We start from the raw sequence: 22,699 nt of genomic DNA on the forward strand, positions 1-22,699 counted from the left end.
AAAAATCATGGTACATTTTTCAGACTCTAGCAAAATAACAGGAACTTTTATATTTGGTTTGGCCTTCCATATCAAAATCTTTTAAAGCAAGTAATGATTTTTTCAACTATTTACTTGATCTGTTGACAAGTCACTACTCTACCCAGGCGTGGAAAAAAAAAAATCAGCTGTGCTGACATACAAAAATCCAAACTTTCTGCCTAAGAAGTTGTATTTTAACTTCCAATTTTTAAATTTTACCTTTAGATTGTTTCTACCCAGATGAAGTATAATAGTTAGATTTATCATGAAGCAAACTTTACAGACTAACATACTTTAAATATACTGTTAGTATGAAAATGCCAGGAGAAGGACAACGTATTTTCTGAGAAGAAAATGCTGTCTTATTTTCTAGTTTAATTATTTTGAAAAACAATACAGCTGTATTGAGTGGTTTGGGCTGAAGAGCTGTGAAACTTTTTTTTTTTTTTAAAGCAATAACTGAGAAATCATCGCTAGGAATATAATTTGTAAAGGTGATCATAATGGCAGTGAAAAAGTTTTGATTAAAGAGCCTGGAATCTGTTCCCAGGAGATGTGCAAAACTAATGCTAGCTGTGTAGGGCACTTTACACAACAAGTTACAAGGAGTGTGTGTAGGGGCAAAACAGTGAGAAAAAGCAAAGCAATTAATTTGCAATCAACTTCTCTTTGCTAATAAGCATCTGTGAAAGAAAAGAGCACAAAGGATGAGGATAGACATTCAGAGACAGATCCTGTGTGTGAAAGTTCTCTGGGAAGCAGCCTCTTTCATTGTGAGTAGAGTTCCTGCTACAAGAGAACTTTCCTCCTTGGCTGGGATCCTTTAGACGAAAATTTGACAAGAAGTAGATAAATACATACAAATGCTGTGTGACATCACTGAATTGCAAGCCCCTCTGTCAAATATCAAGAAGAAAAAAAAAAGTGTTTACCCTTTATAAAAAGTAGGATATTGTGACTAATTCAAACTCCAGAAGAACAGCAATAGTAAATTGCCTATATAACGAATTTCAGCTTGTATTCAGAATCACTAATAGCCAACACTGTATGGATCTTTCTTGGAATAAGTTAAAGTTGCAAAATCATATGATAGCGCTTCTAGAATTTTAATGTCACTGTTATTCCCTTACACAACCAGTGCTTTATAATTTACTTAGCAAACTATCTGTTTGTATTGTTAAAGCAGTTACAGCACCAATGCTAAAAGTTCAAAAGCAGCAGAGTATTTTCAGAGAATTTTGCTCTATTTCAGATTTGAAAATATGTAGCTTAAGAGTTCAGTTGTCTCTTACTGTCTAATATCATGAATTTTATTTATTTTTACAGACTAGAAGGTCTTCTGAACATAAACAGGTATTCAGAAAATAGTGAAACTGAAACAAATTCATTGAAAACACAAAGCAAAAACTACCTCTCCAAGAAGTCATTGCCACCTTCAAGAGCTATAGAATTTAGTATTTAAAACTAAAGGTGCCTACTTAAACAGACAAAAAAAAATCTTCTACACAAGTATTTTGAAAATTCAACTTTCAAGGTGTTTTGTTTTTTTTTTTTAATAAAAGCACACACTAAGGACTTGGAAATACTAATTTTAGTTCCCCAACATGCCTGTAATACCTGATTTCAGACATTCCTCCCCTCCACCCCCCCCCCCCCAAGACAGCACTTCCAGAGAGTTTGATTTACTTATTCAGATATATTTATTCTACTTCTAACTAATATTTCAGAATATTTATTCCAGGATTACTCTAGAAGACATCTTCCTTTCAGCCAGTCAGGTTTTGTTGAAATAATTCTTTGAAAAAAGCAGTGCAGGAATGATGAGGTTTTGGTTTAGATAGTTCGGCCTCCAGGAAAACACATGGCATTAGAAAACATTAACCAAGAGTTAATGTTGCTGTGTCAGAGAAAGGAAATTATGATTTTGAAATAGCATTTGTAGTGTTTAACACTAAAATATGCAAAAACATCTCAAAGGTTTTTAAACCTGACTTGTTTCCTTGTTACAATAGATGCTAGCTCACATTTAGCAACTTGTTCATTAGCATGCAGTCTGATGCAGTATGTTTTCCCTGCAGAAACATGCTGATGGATGCTCCTTAAATACATGCCCTACACAAAGAACACGCTCATGGAGAAGGGTACAGTCTGAACAGTCATCCCCCACCATCTCTTAAGAAAGCTTCATGGAGCACCTTGCTTAGAGGTCTTTAACATCTACATAGCATATTTACTCTCATTTATCCCCCTTAATGATATATTTAAGAATGAATACATGGACATAATGTCATGCAGATCTCAAGGCTTATTTGGAAAAAGAAGGCTAAGTCTTAGCAGGCAATAAAGCAACTAGCTGCAGGTATGTAAACTGGCTCTTTCATCCATGCAAATATGCTCAGCTATCGTTTCCAAACCCTCATAAAAGTTTCTACAAATATATGGAACCAAAAGTCTCAATCTTATTTTACTGTCAGTATTTCTCACAACTTCAGTGCCAACACTGTCTTAATGCCAGTACAGAAATGAAAGGAGAAAAAATAAAATAAAATGGTGTTAGCTGGGGCAGTCCTGATTGATAGCTCCTCCACAAATAGCTGGTAATGTACACAGAGACAAAACCACCATTTCAGCAGAGGAACAGAAGGGAGAAGGTAGCCAGGAATAGTGAAAAAAAGAACTTAGCCACGACAGCTGTGAGGGCTGCAGACCTGTTAATATTTAGCCTCTGAGGTGGAAGTCTGAATCTTAGCCCTCCCATCACAGAACAGCCGAGCAGCTATTTTGGAGACAGCTACAGCAAATTAAGATGTTAGCCCCCTCCAATCTCCCAGCAGTTAAACTACCACATGAGATTACACTGAAGACAGCCAGGTTATTTGAAATTGCCATTCAAGGTGTTCCAAGCTCATCTGTTTTGGTTTTGAATGAAAACAGATCAGAAACATTCAAACAACGTGTTAACAGTAATTGGCTTCTCAGAGAGCAGCATCCAGTTCAGTAGCAGAAAAGAAAAACTGTTCCAACTATACTCCAGCTTTCCTGTAAGCATTTGGAAATAGTGCCACGGACTTGCATGCAGAGTGGAATTTTTCCTAAAATCCGTATACTAAGCAAGGAGATGTCTAGTCTTAGCTAGAAGGAAAATACAAAAAAAAAAAAAAATCTGAAATCCTGACTCTCTGCAGACACTTTACCAAGTAATCATAGAGGCCTCTGTTATTGTGGGATTGAATTCCAGAAATTCCTCCTAAATTTGGTCTCCTTAGACTATCCATTCATTAAGTGAGAGCAGTTTCAGCCCTCTTAACCAAAAAGACTGACCAAAACATTGCCAGAAAAAAAAAAAAAAAGATTAAAGCTCTGTTTTAATGCAATAGCTCAAAGAGTAGGGAGCTATTCCAGATGTGGAAGATGTAAATCCAGTTACCTCTATTATCCAAATGGGAATGGGATCATAGGATAATTCAGGCTGGAAGGGATTCTCAGGAGGTTTACCAAAATAGGGTCACAGCTGGATCAGACCAGGCTACTCAGGGAGTTATCCCGTGGGGTCTTGAAGACCTCCAGGGACAGAAACTGCACAAGCTCTCTGCACAACCCATTCAACTGGGTCACAATCCTTGTGGTGAAAAAGCAATAACCTTATCCTCAGTCTCTACGCTCAAAGAGGAGGGAGGACAGCAGAAAGCATTCACTGTCACCTTTGTGCTGAGTACTTTTAAGAGAACTACTACTAGTTCAAAAGCTTATGATAAGACTAATAAAGTTATTTAGGGTAGACAAACAAAAAATGCTGGGTTTTCAGAATCTGAAAATAACAGAAGCATGAACCGAGAGCCAGGCTCTTCAGCTCCATTCACTTCGGAGGCCACTTACTGTGATAGCTCTTCACATGCCTAGGAACTCACATATATTAAAAAATAAAAAAATAAATAAATCTGATGCCTTTAAATAGTTGCCTTTGGATCATGCTGAGTAGTAGTTTCAATATCTACTTGTTCTGCCTGCTGTCTGTTAGCCACCGTGGGTTGTATTCAGACTACTTCCTATAGATGTCTCACTTAACAGCCATAACTGCGATAGTTTTTGCAGAGTAAGTACTCTATAGTATAGGGCTAACTGCAGCCCCCTCAAATTCTTTTTTCTTCATTATTCGATGAAATACTGTCATTAGAGTAAAGCAGGCCTTAAATCTCATTTGTTCATAGTTCAAGATCTACACTCCATGATGGAATAAGTTTTCTAGACTTGGTGAGAAGAACCAATTTCATGAGTTTATAGGTTCTTTATGACAAGGCTGCAAAATAATTTTTCCTTTTGCTACACCTGGTGTAAATGTGTGGGTAGAAACATGATTTAGATGCTTAAAATTGAGATCAGGAGAAAGCATACCATATCATTGGTCTTTCTTGCATCAAGTTTCTCAACAATTTCTTTAAAGGGAATAAATTTTCTCCTTTTATGTTTGTGTTTCTCTCACAGTGCTTCCTTGATATAGAAGAGCATAGATGAGAAAGGTAAATGATAATATTTTATTTGCTCTGCTCATGGCGCTCTCAGAGAGAGAAAAAGCTCTCAAGACTTCTAAGTATTATTCATGTATTAAAAGTATAAAATTTAAACCTTTAGAGAGACTACAATTTCCCAAAGTCTCACAGTGAAATAATGGTTGAAACAAGACCAGAACTACATTACTTCATCCAATATCCCCAGTTCTAACCCTTATTCTGATTTAAGTCTCTGGCATCTAATATTAGATACTAAAAGTTAACACAGGTTCAGAGAATAATGACCAGGTTCCTGGAACAGAATCCAACGAAGACAACTTAATACGCAGAAACCATTTCTGGAACAGGAAGACTGAGCCACAACTGGTTAGGAGACAAGGAGAGTACTTAGGTGAAGTATTGCCTGTACTTACATTCTTCCCTAGCCTCTCACTTTAGGATATTGCTGGATCAAAGACACTAAGCTAGGTGGATCTTTGGCCCAATCAGTATAGCCATGTATAATTAAACTTCAGGATGTACACATAAAAAGTATGAAGAATTTACTAGCAGGAGCTCACCAAATCACTAATAAAAATGAGAAATAGTGGTGTTGAAATAACACAAAGGGATCATGGGGCTACCAGAAAATTGCAAGAGGCCAAATGTTCAAAATGTTTTGCCTCAGATTACTAGACCTTAGGTGTTACTATAACAACACATCAGCACCACTTAAAAATATTTTTCCCCCCTTTCTTATATGTGCACAAGACTGAAGTGTTTTAGAAAATCTGATCTAATCGTAGAACCTCCAGGCAAAGAATAATGTTGACCAAAGTTGGCACAAGTTGGCAATCTCACAGAAATACGACTGTATTGCACTGATCGGTCACTTATTTTTCATTAAGGGGTTTTAGCTTTGCCTGCCATTTCCCAGGATCCTCAACAGCAGTGGGGATTTCTACCTAGACACAGATGAGTTCACCGACAGACAGACTTTGGACAGTGGAGTAATGGTATCTTCACTCAGTAGCACAGGGAAAGCCAGTGGTTGAGAATGGACCAGAATAACAGCCCCATACAGACTGGATTTGCACGTTAACGAGAGCACAAGACACTGCAGCCACCTCACTCTCGGTGACCAGCTGCAGCCTCGGAGGAATAGGATGTTACTCTACACATCTGATTGTAATTGGGTTGAATCAATACACCAGAGATGGCAATGTTTTGCCATCGAGGGACATCAAGATGCTATTGAATATTTAATCTAATTATCTTATAGTGATTTAAATAAAGCTTCACTCTTTCACTACTCCAGTAAGTAGCATGACTGATCTACTGGAAAGGGGACAAGGAAAGATACGACAGGCTGCCCCGTTAATAAATTGTTTGTGGGAGTTGCAATGAATTACAGATATTATTTTCCCTCTTCCTAGCCTTTTCCTGATACCCAAGCTCAGCTATGTATTTGTTTCAACTCTGTAGCTTAACTATAATAACAAGCACAGATCTCAAAGATGGAAGTGCCAAAAAAACACTAGACACAATGCTGACCTTCGGTGGGATAGTCAATGCTTATACCTGTGACAATCTTATTTCGTGTCATGAAATAACTTAACCCATTGACCATAAAATACTTCACACAACATACACAGCTAAATCAACGTATAAACTGAAGTGTTTTTTGCTACTTCTCATAAGAAAAAGCTCAAAGTGCAGAGTACAGTTTAGCACTGAGACTGATCTGTTAGAAAACAGAAAAGGGAATGTATTGGCTATAAAATAGGACACAGCACTAACGCTCATCGTTAAGTTCTTATGTTTATTTAAAAGTAAACATTTTGTACTTGTATCCTGCCCAGAGTCTACCCGGAGAATTGCAAAATATATTTTTAAGGCATCTTATTTGATACGTTACTGGTCACGTTATATATTCAGAGCAGGTAGTCTAAAGCAAAGAACAAAGGCTGGATAATTTGAACTTTAACTCATACTTCACAGGTCGATGCCTCACTCAGCCTTCAAGAAAAAGCAATTATTGCACTTGAGCTAACACGCGGAACAATAATATAGAAGGGGGTCAGTGACACACCATTTCTTTGAAACGACGTGCAGTAAAAATAAACTAAAAATAATTAATTTTCTTAAAAGCACTGTAATTTTACCCTGCTGACTGAAGAACTGTTCAAAAGCAAAAAGGAACACAGTAGCATGACATTTGCTGGTCAAAATCTTACCCTGAATTAATTCTGGAATACACTTATAATAAATGATTAAACATAATTTTTTATTTAAATACCTCATTTTCCCTTCTATGTTGTTAATTAAATGCTTTCTTAGAGATCTTAAAAAATGCTAGCTTCAAAACAAATAAGAAGGGTGATCTGTTCCTAAGCAATATTAGAATAATCCTATACAGTTTGGGTAGCTTCTGTTTTTAACAGTGGCTGCTTTCGTTCTTTGAAACAATTGCTGTTCCTTTTGGAACAGGTAAATTGCTTCAGTAAGTGACAAGTTAGTCCTCTTGCTGTGAGACTAGAAGCTGTTCCTTCAATCAAAAGTAAGCTGGTTGGAAATAACTGATTTTATGCTTCACCAAGTTTGGTCTTGCCTGAATACAAGAGGACATTATCTCGCCTGCCTGCCACAGCTAAGGGAAGAGGAGGCCCTGTGTGACTGACGTACAAAGTGCTTGGCCAGAACCAGTGCCTGCTGCTTAATGAGGGGAGCACGGGAAGGGACTGAAATCTCCCTTCAGCAACCGCTAGCACGCAGCGGAGGCAATGACTCCGAAAGAGAGCAGAAAGTTCGGTTCTTGGTTTAAGTAAGCACCTCCCAAGCGATGCTCTTTTTTCCTCCAACTTCTTGATTTGAGGCATGGATTGGGGAAAAAAAAAAAAAAAAAAAAAAGGATTATGGAAATATCAAATGCATAAGGTGAAAAAATAAAAATTAACACACAACCCCCCAGCTTGCTCTAATGCTGCATTTTCACCTGTTACTCAGAGTGAGGATAGAAACACTCAATTCAGCTCTTTGAAAAAAGAAAAAAATCAACTTCATAACCTGAGGCATTTGCTTATGGTTATCCAGGTCTGCCCCACTCCCCCAGAAAGCACTGCATTATTTAACAGGACAGTCTAATTAGCTTGTAACTTGTGCTGCATTCAGCTTTGAGTGAAGCAAAGCAGCAGCAGAACTGCTAGAGACACATTCCAGCTATCGGAAAAGCAGCTGGGGTAGTTCTCATACAAATTCATCCACTGTGGGAAAAGAGAAGTTTAAGCCTGTAAATGCAGCATCAGACAGTGCTTGACCTTTGAAACTGTGTGTCAGCCTTGGTGGGAAAACAAATATACCACTTGCCATTAACGGGCATCTCTTCTACATGTGAACAACAGAGTATTGTACTAGAGAAAAACGCAACGTCCTCAACATCTTACACTAATCCTCCTTCAGGGAGGGGGGGAAATATCAATGCTGCAATTGTTTTACTTACCATAAAATGAATTCACTCTAACAACTTCTAAGTATTAACTTTTGAATTCCATAAGATTCTAAAAGGATGCAACTTCTTGTATTGCAAGGACACACACACCCCTCTAAAAATTGCAAGGGTGAAAGAAGAGCTAGAAAACTTAGTGGTCTAATGGCACAGGCTGTACAAGAATAGCATAGCAAAAGCATCTAAAACCAATATTGTCCTCTAATTCTTTCCCTCCCACATTTTTACTCTAATACGTTGTAGCTAATGATGAACATCACGAATGTTAATTTGATCTGCAATATTAGTTTGGAGAATCAAAAGACTGCACAGGAATAGTTTAAGCTGAAATAGCTGAACAAGAATGTTATCCCAACTGTAATGCATCTGCTGAAGGGTGTTAAAACACTAAATTTACTCTTCTCTTTTTAAAATATACCGAACATTATGCTAATGCCAGGATTAATCATATTGTATAAGCTAGCTAGCATTTTTAATAATTATCTTTACCTGCATCTTGATACAAAAACTACTTAAAAATCATATTAGCCAGTATGTCCTTGTTGTCTTATAATAGGAAATAAAGCTGTTTATTTCTGAAATTAAACAAAATATAAATGCCTCAAATGATTACTTGCCTGTATACATAATGAAATATGAATGTCTATTTAGATTACTTTGTAGGGTATACATATGCACTGGAGTAACCATGTTAAGATCAGAAAGTAGCAGCTCTGCAACTGATCTTATCTCACACCTCCTAACCACTGACAGCTCGATCTGCATAATCTTGCACGATTCAAAGTGACAGTCTGTTTTAGGTCCCTCTAATCTAGGTAAACTGTATTAAACCACCATTGCAGAACCACTGTTTCTGCAATAAACCATATGGGAAAAATGAACCTTATGTCCAGTTTTTGTAACAGCTGGAAAGAGAATAATGGAGATAAAAGTCTGCCTTGCTATACAGATGTGATCCACTTAGTGTGCTGTTCTGTGTGACTACAGTGTCTGCAGCATTGTGTGTCGGGGCTCCTTTGGTTGGCAGTGCTCATTAAGAGACTTTATATCAAGGAACTGATGTACTCCATCTGTTTTGAGCATATTGCCAGTGTAAATCAGCTTAAAGCAAATTTATTCACCCCTCACAAGATTAGAAGAATTCTCATTTGGCATAGAAACACCAAATCTCCTATGGCCCATGTTTTCCAAGTTACTATGCATCCCTGCAAAAGGCGAGCAGCTGATTTTGGAGTGCCAATGAGTTGCCTTCTGTGCACAGTTCTCCAGTAGCTGGTAGGTTAGTGGATCTACGTATCTGATCTGCTAGCAAGGATGTCAAGGCAGTTTTATTCTCTGCCCTGCAGATCTATGATATCTGAACTACCACCCCCCTCTGTGAAATTGATTTTTATAAGCTGCCTGTAAAAGGGAGGTTACTTGCCAAGTTTTCACGGATATGTCCAATTTTTCTCCATTTACAAATCACTCTTTTGCCACGATGCAAATTAAAACCTAGCATTAAAGTATACCAACAGAAGTTCTACTTCTAATTAAATGAAGTTTAATGAACTTAAGTACCAGAATGAATCTCCTATCTTTACCTTTTATATTTCATTGGTTGAATTAAAACAATTTTAAAATGAAGCCTGCAGAAAGAAAATCTACATGGAATTGTATGTTTTCATTCATAGTTACTAAAGAAAATATATAGCACTCTAAGGAGTGCTTAGATTCTACAAAGGACAAAGACTACACCTTCAAAGGGAGATATCAAGGATTAACATCCATTTGGCATAACGAGTTGTTTTAAAGGTCTGGTTTTCAGACTTATTCTTTAAATAAACTTTAATAATTCTCCATTCTTAAAAAAAAAAAAGATTAGTTAAATTGCTATTGAAGTTTTAGGAACTGAGAAATGGGAACATTTTTTTCTTGAATCATCAAATGCAAATCCAGTCAACATGTGTATTCATCAATTCAGAAGAACATTCACTATCAAGTCTTCAGAAAAATACGTTGAAATAAGATATCCCTAACGCAACTTTCTCTACTACAAGAAAAATAGGTAGATTAGCGTAAGTGGTAGAAAATAGTCCAAGTTTTTTGTTCCATATGCTTAGATTTAAACATAGGATTACTTTTAAGTTACAAGATTTTAAAGAGGAAGATGCCCTGTCTGCCTTCAATATTTCTGGTTCATAGGCTTAATCCAAATCTTTGTGATATATAAAATAAACCCCATAGATGTATTATTGTATCCAAGCTGATAATAGTAAGTTATTCAAATGGAAAAAGGCAAATACAGCTAAGCATCTGCTTTGCAGAGTCAAACAGGGTAGTGGCCAATGTTCTGCCTTCTCCCATATGCTGCAGAGATTGAAGGCAAATATTCATTTTGCAGATCAACAGTCCACATGGATAAAAAGGGCAGGATTGTAGCCTGCACTTCTAATAGCATGATCATGTCCTGTTTTTCAAATAAGCAACTTGCCTCATTTCAAGCATCTCCTAATTAAAAGTCTCAATAGAGATTTTCCATCAGGGGAAGCCTTCGTACATCCATGATATTGCTGCTAACAGAATTTCAATTTATACTTCAAGAACAAACCAAAGAGTAGTAACACTTCTTTACAAATCCAGTTCACTTCTGAGATCACCCTCTCCTTTTATAAATGAGGTTTATTTAAATGAGGTTTTATTAAATTTAAACCAGTTTCAAATCATTCCCTTTTTAAATCACATCTGTACATCAGTTAGTATGAAAGAAATCAGTAAACTACATCGATTCTCATCTCTGATAGACGGAATTAACAGTAAGGCAGAGAATCAGCAAGAGCCATCCTTGTAAGACCTCAAATTGGAGTTTAGGTACTATTTGCATTGAGCTGCCTGCACTGGGATAAATTCAATTCTAGGCAGACACTATTGCTACAGTATTTTTCTCATATTTCTAGATTTACACACACACACCCTCTCATACACTATTTTCTGTAGAATATCTTGAAAAAGACCCCAGTGGAGACCCCCTATTTATGCCCACGTCTGAACTAAACTCTAATATTCTATTAGCTAAAGCAATGTTTTCATAGAGTGTTTTAAGTCCATTGACCCCCCATAAACAAGACTGTCCCATTGTAAGCTATAATAAAACAGCATGAGCTTCTTGTCTAGAGAACTACACTGGTTTCCAATTGCTGTAAATTTGGCCAACTTTTTACAGTGAAACATGAAACCAAATCTGACTGCTGAAACAAATCTGCATGAAATATCTGCAATAAAAATCTGCATGAAATATCTGCAGAAAATCTGCAGTCACTATGCTGAGATTCAACACTTCTCAAATTTTAAAAAGACCATGGTCCGTGCAACTTTCTGCCAAAAGCTACATAGATCTGAGTTTAATACGTGGACCACAGACAGAAAATACCCACAATAAGCCCACACAGCAGGAGACTACCTGTGATAGGGGGCCCTGTGCATCAGACAAGCATGATCCACTACCCCAGAAATCTGAAGACAAAAAAGGGATGGCAGTGGCTCTTCCCTGGGTCTGATACCCAAGAGGAATAACAGGGCAGGGTAGGCTGTACTGTATCCACAGCAAAGGACTTGCATCAGAAAAAGCTGTCAAATACACAGGAGATTTGTGTTGCTTTGAAGTTGATGGCAAATACTGTAATAAACTTGATTAGCAGAAGTGTCACTCACAGAAAGCCCTGGATTGCCTCAATCTGTCCAGAATAATGAAGAGCTCCAACTTCAGTCCCTCAGAGTAAAAACACTTGCAAGCAAGGTGACCAGGCTTTTAAGAGGATCAGGTGAAGCTTCTGCCACCTCTGCCATCTCTTGGTTTTTGCATTTCATCTGTGGGATTTCAATGTTTGTTGCTCTGATCAACCCTGAGCAGGAACTGGCATTAAAATTCACACTTGTGAAGGGAGGGAAAACAAACAAACAAACAAAAAAAAAAAAAAACAAAAAAAAAAAAAAAAAAAAAAAAAAAAAAAAAAAACCACCAGAAGTGCAAAACAGAAACCACCAGAGAGGTTCTTCCGTCCTGGCTTTCAGTGTGCACTGACATAGCACTCAGTCAGGTTCTTCCATGTATTTCACCCACCTTGTTTAGAGCACTACCATTTGCTGGATTAGTAGTAGTCCCATTCAAAGCAAGCTTTTAGTCTGAAATAATACATGCCTGAGTCAGAAACTTATGGTCTTTCGCCACTGCATAATTTCTTTAACAGAGGTCTGAGTAAATCAAGGAGAAAAGTGGAGTCACATTTTAAGATTAGAATAAATAGGCCATTACTACTCCCCTTACTCATAAACAACTGTAAATAAAGGTTTTGGCTTTGAGCAAATTGGATTCAAACCCTTGAAAAAGTATGTTTTTTTCTGAGCTCAGCAGTTAGCACATAGATTTGTGGGCTAGCAGCACAGTTTTATTCAGGTGCTTTCCATCTTAGATTAGCAAAAGCAAAAGGAGAGGGAGGATGAAACCAGGATATGCTGCAAGGAGGACAAATAGCAAAATAAGTGGAACACTGCAGAAGAAAACTCATCGGAAAAAAAGTCTACAGAAATGGAAATAATATGCATCTTGAATGGACAGAAAAAAATAAAATGGTTTGGGATTATAAAAATCCTTCAAAATCCTCAGTTAATATGAAATGTCATAGGATTTGCAGAAGTCAGTTATGGAACTGTCCCCTTATGTTTGTTTCATCTTCCCCTCCTCCCCAGTTCCTATTTCCACTCACGTAGCTTCTACTTGGCCACTAACAGCATTTTATTGAGAAAAATTTCTCGTATTTATTTGCTGGGTTAATATGTCCGCAAGCTACCTGCCATATACATGGCTATGTATATACCAGATTAGGAACTAACAATATACAAACAAACAAAAAAAACCACCAACAACAAAAAAAAAACCACACTATTTTCCATGCAGAAATATCATTTCAGCTTATTCCTGATTATGTCACTGACAAAACCAGATACATAGATGCACTTTATTTCTTCACTCAGCTCAATTTGTGTGACTGATTTCACTTAAAAAAATTATCTTTGGAAAGATGCATGGAATCAATTTACTGTTTTCATGAATATTGTTTATTCAGAATATATGGACTGAGAAATATTGATATATACGCCAACAACTTAGAGAAAAAAGGACTACCCATTCCTTCATCCTTCTTATTTTACTTCTTATTGCTGTTTATTCTCAAACTTTTTCAAAAGCTTGTAACAATAGCTAATGAACATGCTTTGCTATTAAGTTCTCAGGGGGTTGTGTTTTTCTTGCTACTCAGCTGTGATTTCTTCAAGAACATTCCCACTTTTTATTAATCACATTTGATAATGGTTGATTATTTCAGTGCAAAGTTGATTCCTGCCAGATCAGTTCCTAATAAAGTCCAGCAAGCCATCACAGGCAAGAGGAAACTTTCATCTAGAGAAGGTTTCTATTAAAATCAAAACACAATCCTCCTCCCCATCCCGACCACATACTTAAATGACATTACATTTCAACTTATAAGGAGCATGACTTCGCAGAGCAATTACTTACAGTGGTTCCATTCCTAACGATTGCGCCATTACATGTACTGCTGCTACCAAGTTATCAATAAAAACCTTGTCCCTTATAACAGCACTGGAAAAGCTCTGCCTAGCTGTCATCTGTCTAGACCTTGTTTTCAAGTGGACTACAAATCAAATTGTCTTAGGAATCAGTTTGGCTTTAATCCAACTAAAACTTCAAGGACCGTATTTAAGCAGTACTGTGATTTAAAAGCTTATGCAGAAAGAGCATCAAAAATCATTTCTGGCATTTGCAATTCTCCTGACATTATAGCTTGCAGACATGTACAGGCCTAAAAGCTGTAGCATCATTTATTTAAACTCTAGAAATGGAAATGTAAGGGATTTTTTTGTGAGAAAAATTTGATTCAATACATTTTCTTCTTGTAAGGATGACAGTTTGAAAACAGATAGTATTCAAAAAACATGAAACCAGGGGAGTAAAAATGGTTTGTTTCACTGATCTTCTGGGGGCTCGACAGAATGAACAAAAATAAATCAATAATAGTATTTATAAGTAGAACATGGACCCTGTCTTCATAAAGAAGAATTGCAGCAGGAAGGAAGCACTTGGTGAGCGTCCTGCTCAGGATGGCAACTGCATCTTTGTCACTACGTGTCATTCCTGTCTGTCAAACACTTCAAGTAATGCAAAACCTCAAATAGATGGAATAAAAAAGTCTTGCCCACTGTAATGCATCCAAGCTCTTTCTTCCTTATCAGCTCTTCAATAACATGGAAAATGTCTTGCCAATACAAAACAAAAGAGCCCTGGAAGCCAAGAAAATAGAAGGGAAAAGTAACAGTTCTGGGGGGTTTCACCCCAGGAGAAATTTCCCTCCAGTAGGAAGCTCCTTACCTTAGTCCAAAAAGGACAAGGAAAGCTGCTTCCTTCCCACCTGCCTATCCACTTAGTTATACAATTGTTATTCCATTGCTTTTTACTTTTGATTTCAAGTTTTGTACTACTCAAAGGAGGAAACTATTTGTGGCAGCAGCCTGTCTTCTTACAACTCTGCAGCTACCTAAACCCAGCCTATCTTGTCATAGGAACGAATGACAAAGCAGTAACAGCTTGCTGCTGATAGGAAGGGACAGCTTCTATCTACAGAAACATTACTAGAGCGTACTATTTTCAGAGAAACAGACGTGAATCTCAGAAAAAGCATGGCCTAGAAGTGTGAAATACCAACTGAGAAGCTGGGCTTCGCGCACCCTGTTTATATTTACAAGCGAAAATTTAAGATGTACAAACCTTCCCTCCACTCATCGGCATTCTGGCCCCCATAGCTCAGATCAGGTATGGACTCTAGGATGTTCATCCTGGATTAGCGATTGGCAATAGCTAAACTGTGACTGAAATTGCAATACTGACAAACTGTGCATTTTAGATGCAAAGAGCTAAATGAACACACGTTAAACCTGATTTCCTAAAGAAAAGTTTTGACTGCTCAGTAAAGTGATTATACACTCTAAATACGCTTTGTTTCTAGGAGATGGCTAACTGCATTTTCTGGGAAAGAAAATGCAAGTAACACTTTTTTATTTTTTTTTGCCTTTTTTTTTTTTTTTAAAGTGGTTGAAGTTGTCCTCTTTTGCAAACACAGTGCAAGGAGAAGTAGAGGCGTTGGCAGTTTTCCCTCACCAGCATACCCAAATATCCCATAATAACCTGACTTGTGAAGGAGGTTACAAAAAGTATTTTTTTTTACAGTTGTTTTAAATCAACAGGAACATGAATGTGTGGTTTGATATCAACAAGCAGATATCTAGATAGACAAAAGATCTCTGGTATTTGGGGCATTTTAATGACAGAAAAAAATCTAGAGTCTATTTTGAATGCAGCTGAGACGCCCACATTTTAATTTCTGCAGCCTTCTGCTTTTATATAATAACCTGTAAAATATGTTTGCTGAACAGCAGCTAAAACTATGCATGTCCCTGATTTTCATCAGCATTACAAAGTCAGTGCACTTCAAGCTCTTCAGGAACAGAACACATCTGTGTGGTCTGTATTCCTTGACATAAACCACACAAATGAATAATTATCTTCTGTATTTCATACAAGGTAGTTGCAGATTAAAATCCCTGCATTTCAAAAAAGTTCTTTTCCCAGAGAACTTCCTGTCAATGGTCAGTATGGTGCTACGCCAAGGACAAGCCTTTGGAGGTTCAAATTGTTATCTCAGGAAAAATACAGAAAGAGGTGTGACATCAAGTAGTGCAGATTTTCAAAGGAGAAAAAATATACAAGTATATGGATATAAATGGCCTAGGTTCTGTTTTGTTGTGTTTTATTTTTTTCCTTTTTCTTGTATTGTTTCCACCCACTCACAACATTGTATATTTTCTACTATCCAGCAACAGCCATCACAACTCTTAGCATCGTTCCTACCACATTAGCAGTATAAAAGCAGCTCTGAGATGGTAGTGGCGGATGCATCGCTAGGAACGTGAACTCGAGTGCCGGCCCCAAGCTGTTGCTGGGCTGTGGCACTGATGTCTCTTCTAATTGGTTCTGCAGCCGCAGTCAGATCACTGGGAGCGCATCTGCAGCAAAACAGGCGGTGGGGTCACTCCCTCATTCCCATCAGCAGCTGCTCCAGGTTGCGTATTTGCAACAGACCGCTGCCAAAACAGACAAGTGCACCTCACTGCCACCAAGAAGCCTGAGATACTGACCCCAGTCTGAGACCTTAGAGATCATTCACGGCCTGATCCTATTGCATCCAAATCAGACTTTGGGCACCAGATTTCTGATTTCCTAATCTTTCTATATATTGTGCATTAATGTTCCTTTCACAAACAAACAAACATGAGACAAACAACAATTGGTAACAGTTATAAATGGAAGAAGTCCTCAGTATGCATTACCAGGTGAATTTCCAAATCAAAGTGATCAAAAAGCAAAATAAAAAAATCAAAGTGATCAAAAGCAAAATAAAAAAAAAAGTCAGATTCCACCCCCTCCCCAAGCCCACTTTATTCCTTTAGGATGTTAAATGTAAAGTCTGCTGAAACGTGTCTCTGTTGAGCTAGGAAATGAGCAAAGAAAATACATTATATGTTAACATACAGATTGTTAATGTAACCTCACCACATCTCTTCTGAATGAGGTGCTAAACAACTCAAGCCCTTCAAAATTTTGCTTGATGTTAAACATATGCCTTAGCAATCACTACCTCCTGAATTTCAGGTAGCAACTGCATCATCATCTTTGACTAGTCAAGACTCAAGTGTACCTGATTTCACTTGTATAAGCCATGAGACCTAACACCAGTAGAGAGTTCCCTTGGCACATGGTTTGGAATCGTGCATTTGTTTGACTGTTTTGATTTATTTATTCTTGCCTCAGTTGGGTTTCAGCAATTAAGCTGCTTGTACTCTTACCTTGGGGAGATAACGACCCACTCTCTGCACAAAGACTGTCTTTAGCCCATCCAAACATCAGTGTCTGTAGCCCATCCAAACATCAGTGCTGTGGGGTTGGGTGTGGGTGAAAAACTATGCCAACCATTCTGGCAATAGCACACAACTGAGGACTGCAGGTAAACATGCTAAATTACATGAAAACTCTTTTATACTTGTTTGTCCAGTCTCCCAAAAATAACACCGTAGCTCCAGTCTTACTGTATGTCTTTGCACACAGCTCTTACTGAAATACAATGAAAATGGTTAATGAGGTGTATTTTTTGTACTTGTATTTCCATATCTTTCCATGAAATATATGGATATATCTGAAGTTAATTCTCCCCACCGCCAACCTTAAAGGATTTTAGATTCTTCAGATAATAATAGATTCAGATAATAATTCAGATCATAATTTACTTGAATATAGTTTGGAGTTAGGATTTAGGTGGGATATGTGATCAGTTACTTCACAGCTCTTACCAACCTTACAAAACATGTCTAGATGCCACAAGAAACAGGTTTCTCTGCAAATCCCCCCACACATGCACCCACCCTTTTATTGTAGGTACGTACAAAAATACTCTAAGTATTGTCTGTCTTTTGTGTCAATGTGAACCTGGTAAAATATACTGATGGAAAAACTTTTATTAGTGTGGAAAGCAGGAGGAACAGAGAAAAGAATGAGCCCAAACTTAACACTAAACACTTCCAAACAGCTGGATGTATCCTGAATACATATCCAGAGCTGCCATTGTTCTTACTGCAGTTTCTGAGCCATCTGCTTTGGAATTAGAAGCAAACACCTTTGAAATGAGGAGAAAAATCTCATGTCTTAAGCGATTCTTGAGCACTAAGAATGTTTTATTTCGACTTTGTGCTAGAAATTAGTCAAAATTAATAGCACTTTTTGCTCGTGGCAATTTTTTGTTGCTGTTGTTTTATCATTTTATGAGCAAATTTGTTCTTAATTTTCGCTGCTGGGAACAGAAAGACATTTGTCTCCACATGGAGCATTTTTCTTTCCTGGTGATTTGAACAGCTAAAAAAAATTTTAAAGTTTTAAAAGAATATAAAAAGTTTTAGATGAAGGATATATACATTTCTCTCACTGTGAAATACCATCTTTTTTTCCCAAGTACTGACAGCCAATTGGTTCTTTCAGTCCCCTAGCATTTCAAGAACAGCATGAGATTTGCAAAGGCAAGAGAAAACAATACAGAGTGAAAAGTACTGATTAACTTGTGGTGGTTCATTGAGTCAGAATGTGGTTCCCTACTGCGCTCGCTCTAAAAATCTTAAATCATCTTTCCCTCCCAGAAGCACCCAGAACAATTTGATCTGTCAAGGTAAAAAGTTAATTCCTGTAAACCAAAGTAAAAAGCTTAAAAAGTTTCCTGTGGGTGGGGGATCTTGATGTATTGCATTTTTAATTATAAAATCTAATCAAGGAGCGCAACCGTACATTACTAAACAGTTTGGTTTTTTTTCCCCTTTTTCAGACAATCAGACAGCTATTTCTTACAAAGTAGCCCCACAGGCTTATACAAAGACAAGACTTTCTACCTGGTGGTCTTTTTTTTTTTTTTTTTCTTTTTTGGAACTACTGGTTCAAGTTTTGATTGCTAAATTGTATGCAAATATTAATATTAAATATTGACTGAATTAACACAAATATTTGAGTTTTTAGAAGCTTAATGCCAGCTCCTTCCTTATTTCACCTACTAAATATGCGATGTTATTTTTTTCAACTTACACTTTTTTTTCAGTACATCTTGCATTTCCATTAGTTGTTCATATCCTTTTTTCCTACCAGCTGATAGTAATTATTCAGCTAATTTGTAGATTCATTCCTAACGTTCCTGCACGTTCCCTACTGGATGAACAAATGAGAATGAAAGACAGGAAGAAGTGATGAAAGTCTCTGGGCATCTCCATCTACTTTCCTGCAAGTTTGAGAACCTTTAAAAGTGGTTTGTTTTCTTTTTTTTTCTTCTGCTTTCCATTCTTCCTCCATGAGTGCCCATTCCCTTCCCTTTCTATTTGAACTTTGCAAACTAAACCTGTCAAGCACATTGCTATCCATCCTGAACTAAACTCCCTGTTTGGGAACATCGTTCTCCAGCTCTGAACTCCACCACTCCAGAGCTGGGATCACCCACAGAAAGGAGTGAAAATTACTTATAATCCCAATCCCTTTGCAGAAGAGGAGAGTTACATACTTCTATATTCTAATCCTGCCATTTCCATACCCTCCTCCTCCGTTATTAGTAGTTCTCCAACACTGGCCAGATCTGTCCCGCACCCGGTTTTCTCAGAGAAGCGCACCCACTCCTTTTTCAGGGCTTTAACACACACAAGGTGACACTTGACAAAAACATGCCTGGACAAACGGGGGAGGCTGTAACATGGCCAACCTTGTTTTGAAAAGCCTTCCCATAGCAACATTGCAAGGCTGCGTATCTCCTGCACTTGCTTTCTTGAGCGGAGACTGTTCCTCATGTGGGCGCTACTGAACAGCTACAGATTTTAGAAGCTAATGTCAGCCTTTCACTTGAATCAACTTCCCATTAAAGATAAATTCAAAAGGGGGAAGAACTTAGAAAATTATTTTTGTCTTTATTGAGACTTGGGCTACCTTATTTCCAATAACTTCTTGAGCTATAAATAAAAAAGTACAAGCTTTAAGCCTCAATGTGTTTTTATACACATACTGACATGCATTCAGATGTGAACATACATCTATACAAACACGTGTGCATATGCATACAAATGGTGAAATTAGTGAGAGTAGGTGTGCTAACAGTATAATCCTTTACTAATAAAGGTCTAAAATTCAGGCACTAAAACAACATAACACTAATTAAGCGCAAATGCTAAAGAATGAAATGAATTTCTGAAGTTTACTGTCATTAGTTAAATCAGGAGAGAGAGAAATGACAAACCATTGTCTTGGAAATACGACATTCAAGCACAAAAATATTAAATTAAACATCGTTGTGCTTTGGTAAATGTCAACAACTACCTCAGTGGGAGAGTGGCAGGCCTCTCTCTGGCAGAGGAATTCAGTATAAAGAACAGATTTCAAAAAGAATCTGTTTTATTCTTTAAAAGGAACTGTCAACACAAATCACAAAGGATGACAGACAGAAATGAGATTAGGAACAGTCTTTTTAAAAAAAACTGTCACCCTCAGAAATCAATAGGAAATCATTAACTAACAAATGATAGCATCTGCTATCATGGGATTTAGTGTTATGACACAGCCTTCTTTCCTGATTTTATTAATAACAAAGGTATTTCAGTATTTTGGAAAGACATGGGAACCACGTTATGGAAGGCAGAACACAGTCCACTAAATAAGAAGTAAATTCCTGTACAGAAGTATTTCAAAATTAAGCACTGTCTTAGAGACAGACACAACAATACCATAGTTATCTTTATCATTACTAATAGACGCTATCACATTATCAGGGTAGTGTGTATCAGATTCTGTACAAATGCTATATTTATATATATATATATATATATATTTGTGCACATATATGTGCACATCTCACATATCCAGTGTTGACAATGTACATTATCCAGTTCAGGTATCTTTTGTACCAGAAGCACTTTACTTCATAAAATAATCCAGAAGTATAGGCAGAATTTCTGTATATTTCATATAGCTTATTCCATTAGTTCAAATCAGAAGTCACAGCTAATCCCCTTAAGATAACAAAGCTTCAATGGAACATCAGATTTCTGGACCTTGTCATCATCTTTTTCAGACTGTAAATCTGTACTGACATCCATGAATCTGTAAAAGCTAAAGAGCTTGAACCAAATAATCCAAAACTACATAGTCAATTTCTTGCTTGCTGTTTTATTTTGCACTTACTCAAAGTCTAACTTGCTACACTAGTTAGCTAAACCGATGTGTACATATTATTGGTAAAATACAAACAAAGACTGCTTAGCTCAAAATACATTAAGATGTGTACCTTAAGAACACCTGTAGTTAGCACATATATGCCAGGCATACCATCACACATATCAGTGCTGTTCGGATCACATGCAGATCAGAAGTCAACATAATAAAGAGAAAATTAATTAGTTTAAAGTGCCTGTAAGCAGAAATATATTTTCTTCACTACTGTTGCCTATAGTTTCAAACTTTCATTTGCCCTCCAAAATACAGTAATACCAGCTCAAGACTAACTTGAGAAAAGAGTCAGTGTGGTTGCACCTGGAACGTATGGAAGAAAGTATCTACCACTTATGTACTAACTTGAATAATGACTTTTTTCCATTTATAGCTGAACACCTATTAAAGTACATAATAATTTATTATTTTCATACCACAAAGCCAGGACTGCTCCTGCAGTGATACTAAGTTAGGTGTTCATTTGTCAGATTGCCTAGCATTTTTTCAAATACACCAGCTGAACACAAAGAATATTTGGGATAATATACCCCAACATTAGCTGTTGTCCATCAAGTAACGGTTACCAGGTATACAGTTCTGTCAGTGCATGGCATTTCGTGAGTGCTACCTAGCCCACTTCATTTAAAATGTTCTAGTTGCTTTGTGCCTTCATGAACAGCATAGATTTAGCAATGGATTTTTCCCCTTTAGTGTGTTAGGACCGTTGGTGACATTACCAACCAATATAGTTGTTTCTGTATGCCACCTCATTTAAGAATAAAGGGCGGTTTTTATTCAGTTTAGAATTAACAGAAGATATATATGTAAATATAATCTGCTTTTACTTCCTCAAGCTATCTACTTCAGCACCAAGTACAAAGGATGAATTGAGACAAATGAAAAGGGCCAATCACCAGTGACAGCCTGTTATATTATAAAATACATACCTTATCCACAGGACCTCATAAAAAGAATGTCACTCTAAACACACAATATCGTCAGCTAAACAGCACTGTAATTGCTAATTTGGCAGACACAGGGTTTTAACAAAGCTGGAAGAAAAATCCTTACCTACTGGTGTAGTTGAAAACTATGAGCTGAAAATCAATTACTTCATCTGAAGTGAGATTTGTTACATAAATCCATACAAAGCAATTACCAAAGGGTTTCTTCTACTTTACCCTCTATTAGTTCTCTTATATCAGCTTTCCAAGTGACTCCTCCTAATAGCAACATCATAGCATCAGTGTAATTATCAAACACTAAGGGCTCGGAAAACGTCCTGCTTCCTAAGACACCACTGATTTAGTTTTAATTCTTTCTGTTCTATTTCCCTTTCTCAGGTACAATAATCAGTTTTCTGAATGAGACTTTCCCTTGCCTTTTCAAGTTTTGGAGTCTTATTGCTAATTAGAGTTCATGAATTTGCATTCTTCAGAACATTATCCATGTGTTTTAAGAGGTAAGGATCAAAAGTTAATTCCAGCTCATTACCTGACCAGAAGTTCAACTTGTAATAAAATGAAACAGAAAAAGCGAAGCAAGGAAAACAGTAACAAACATGCTACTAGTGGCCAGTATAGGGCTAAGCCAAAATACTACAGCAGAGGGCTCTGAGAGAAATACTTCCCTCCAGTCTGCATTCCGCATAAACCCGTGATGATGATAAAGCTCTTAGATCCACACACATTCAAAAAGCTTATGCTGGCTCTTTGATTCACACATCTGACAAAATAAGCAGTATCTCTTGAGCTAAAGTAAGATTTTTTGCAAATAATGGAACTTTTCTGCTTCTGCAGTTTA

At 37.1% G+C, this 22,699-nt stretch overlaps 1 protein-coding gene and 1 long non-coding RNA gene across 2 annotated transcripts in view; both read right to left on the reverse strand.

The window, feature by feature from the left end:
- Window positions 1–22,699, reverse strand: part of SPON1 (spondin 1) — a 330,516-nt gene that overhangs the window by 267,426 nt on the left and 40,391 nt on the right. The gene's annotated exons all lie outside the window — the stretch shown is intronic.
- The window catches only part of LOC308195238, a 56,900-nt gene continuing 35,926 nt past the window's right edge, over window positions 1,726–22,699 (reverse strand). The window contains exon 3 of the long non-coding RNA XR_013951368.1: window positions 1,726–7,372. This is a non-coding gene — a long non-coding RNA (uncharacterized lncRNA). The remainder of the gene's footprint in view (window positions 7,373–22,699) is intronic.

The sequence above is a fragment of the Anser brachyrhynchus genome, assembly GCF_964034855.1.
Source record: "Anser brachyrhynchus genome assembly, chromosome: 5".
NCBI lineage: Eukaryota > Metazoa > Chordata > Aves > Anseriformes > Anatidae > Anser > Anser brachyrhynchus.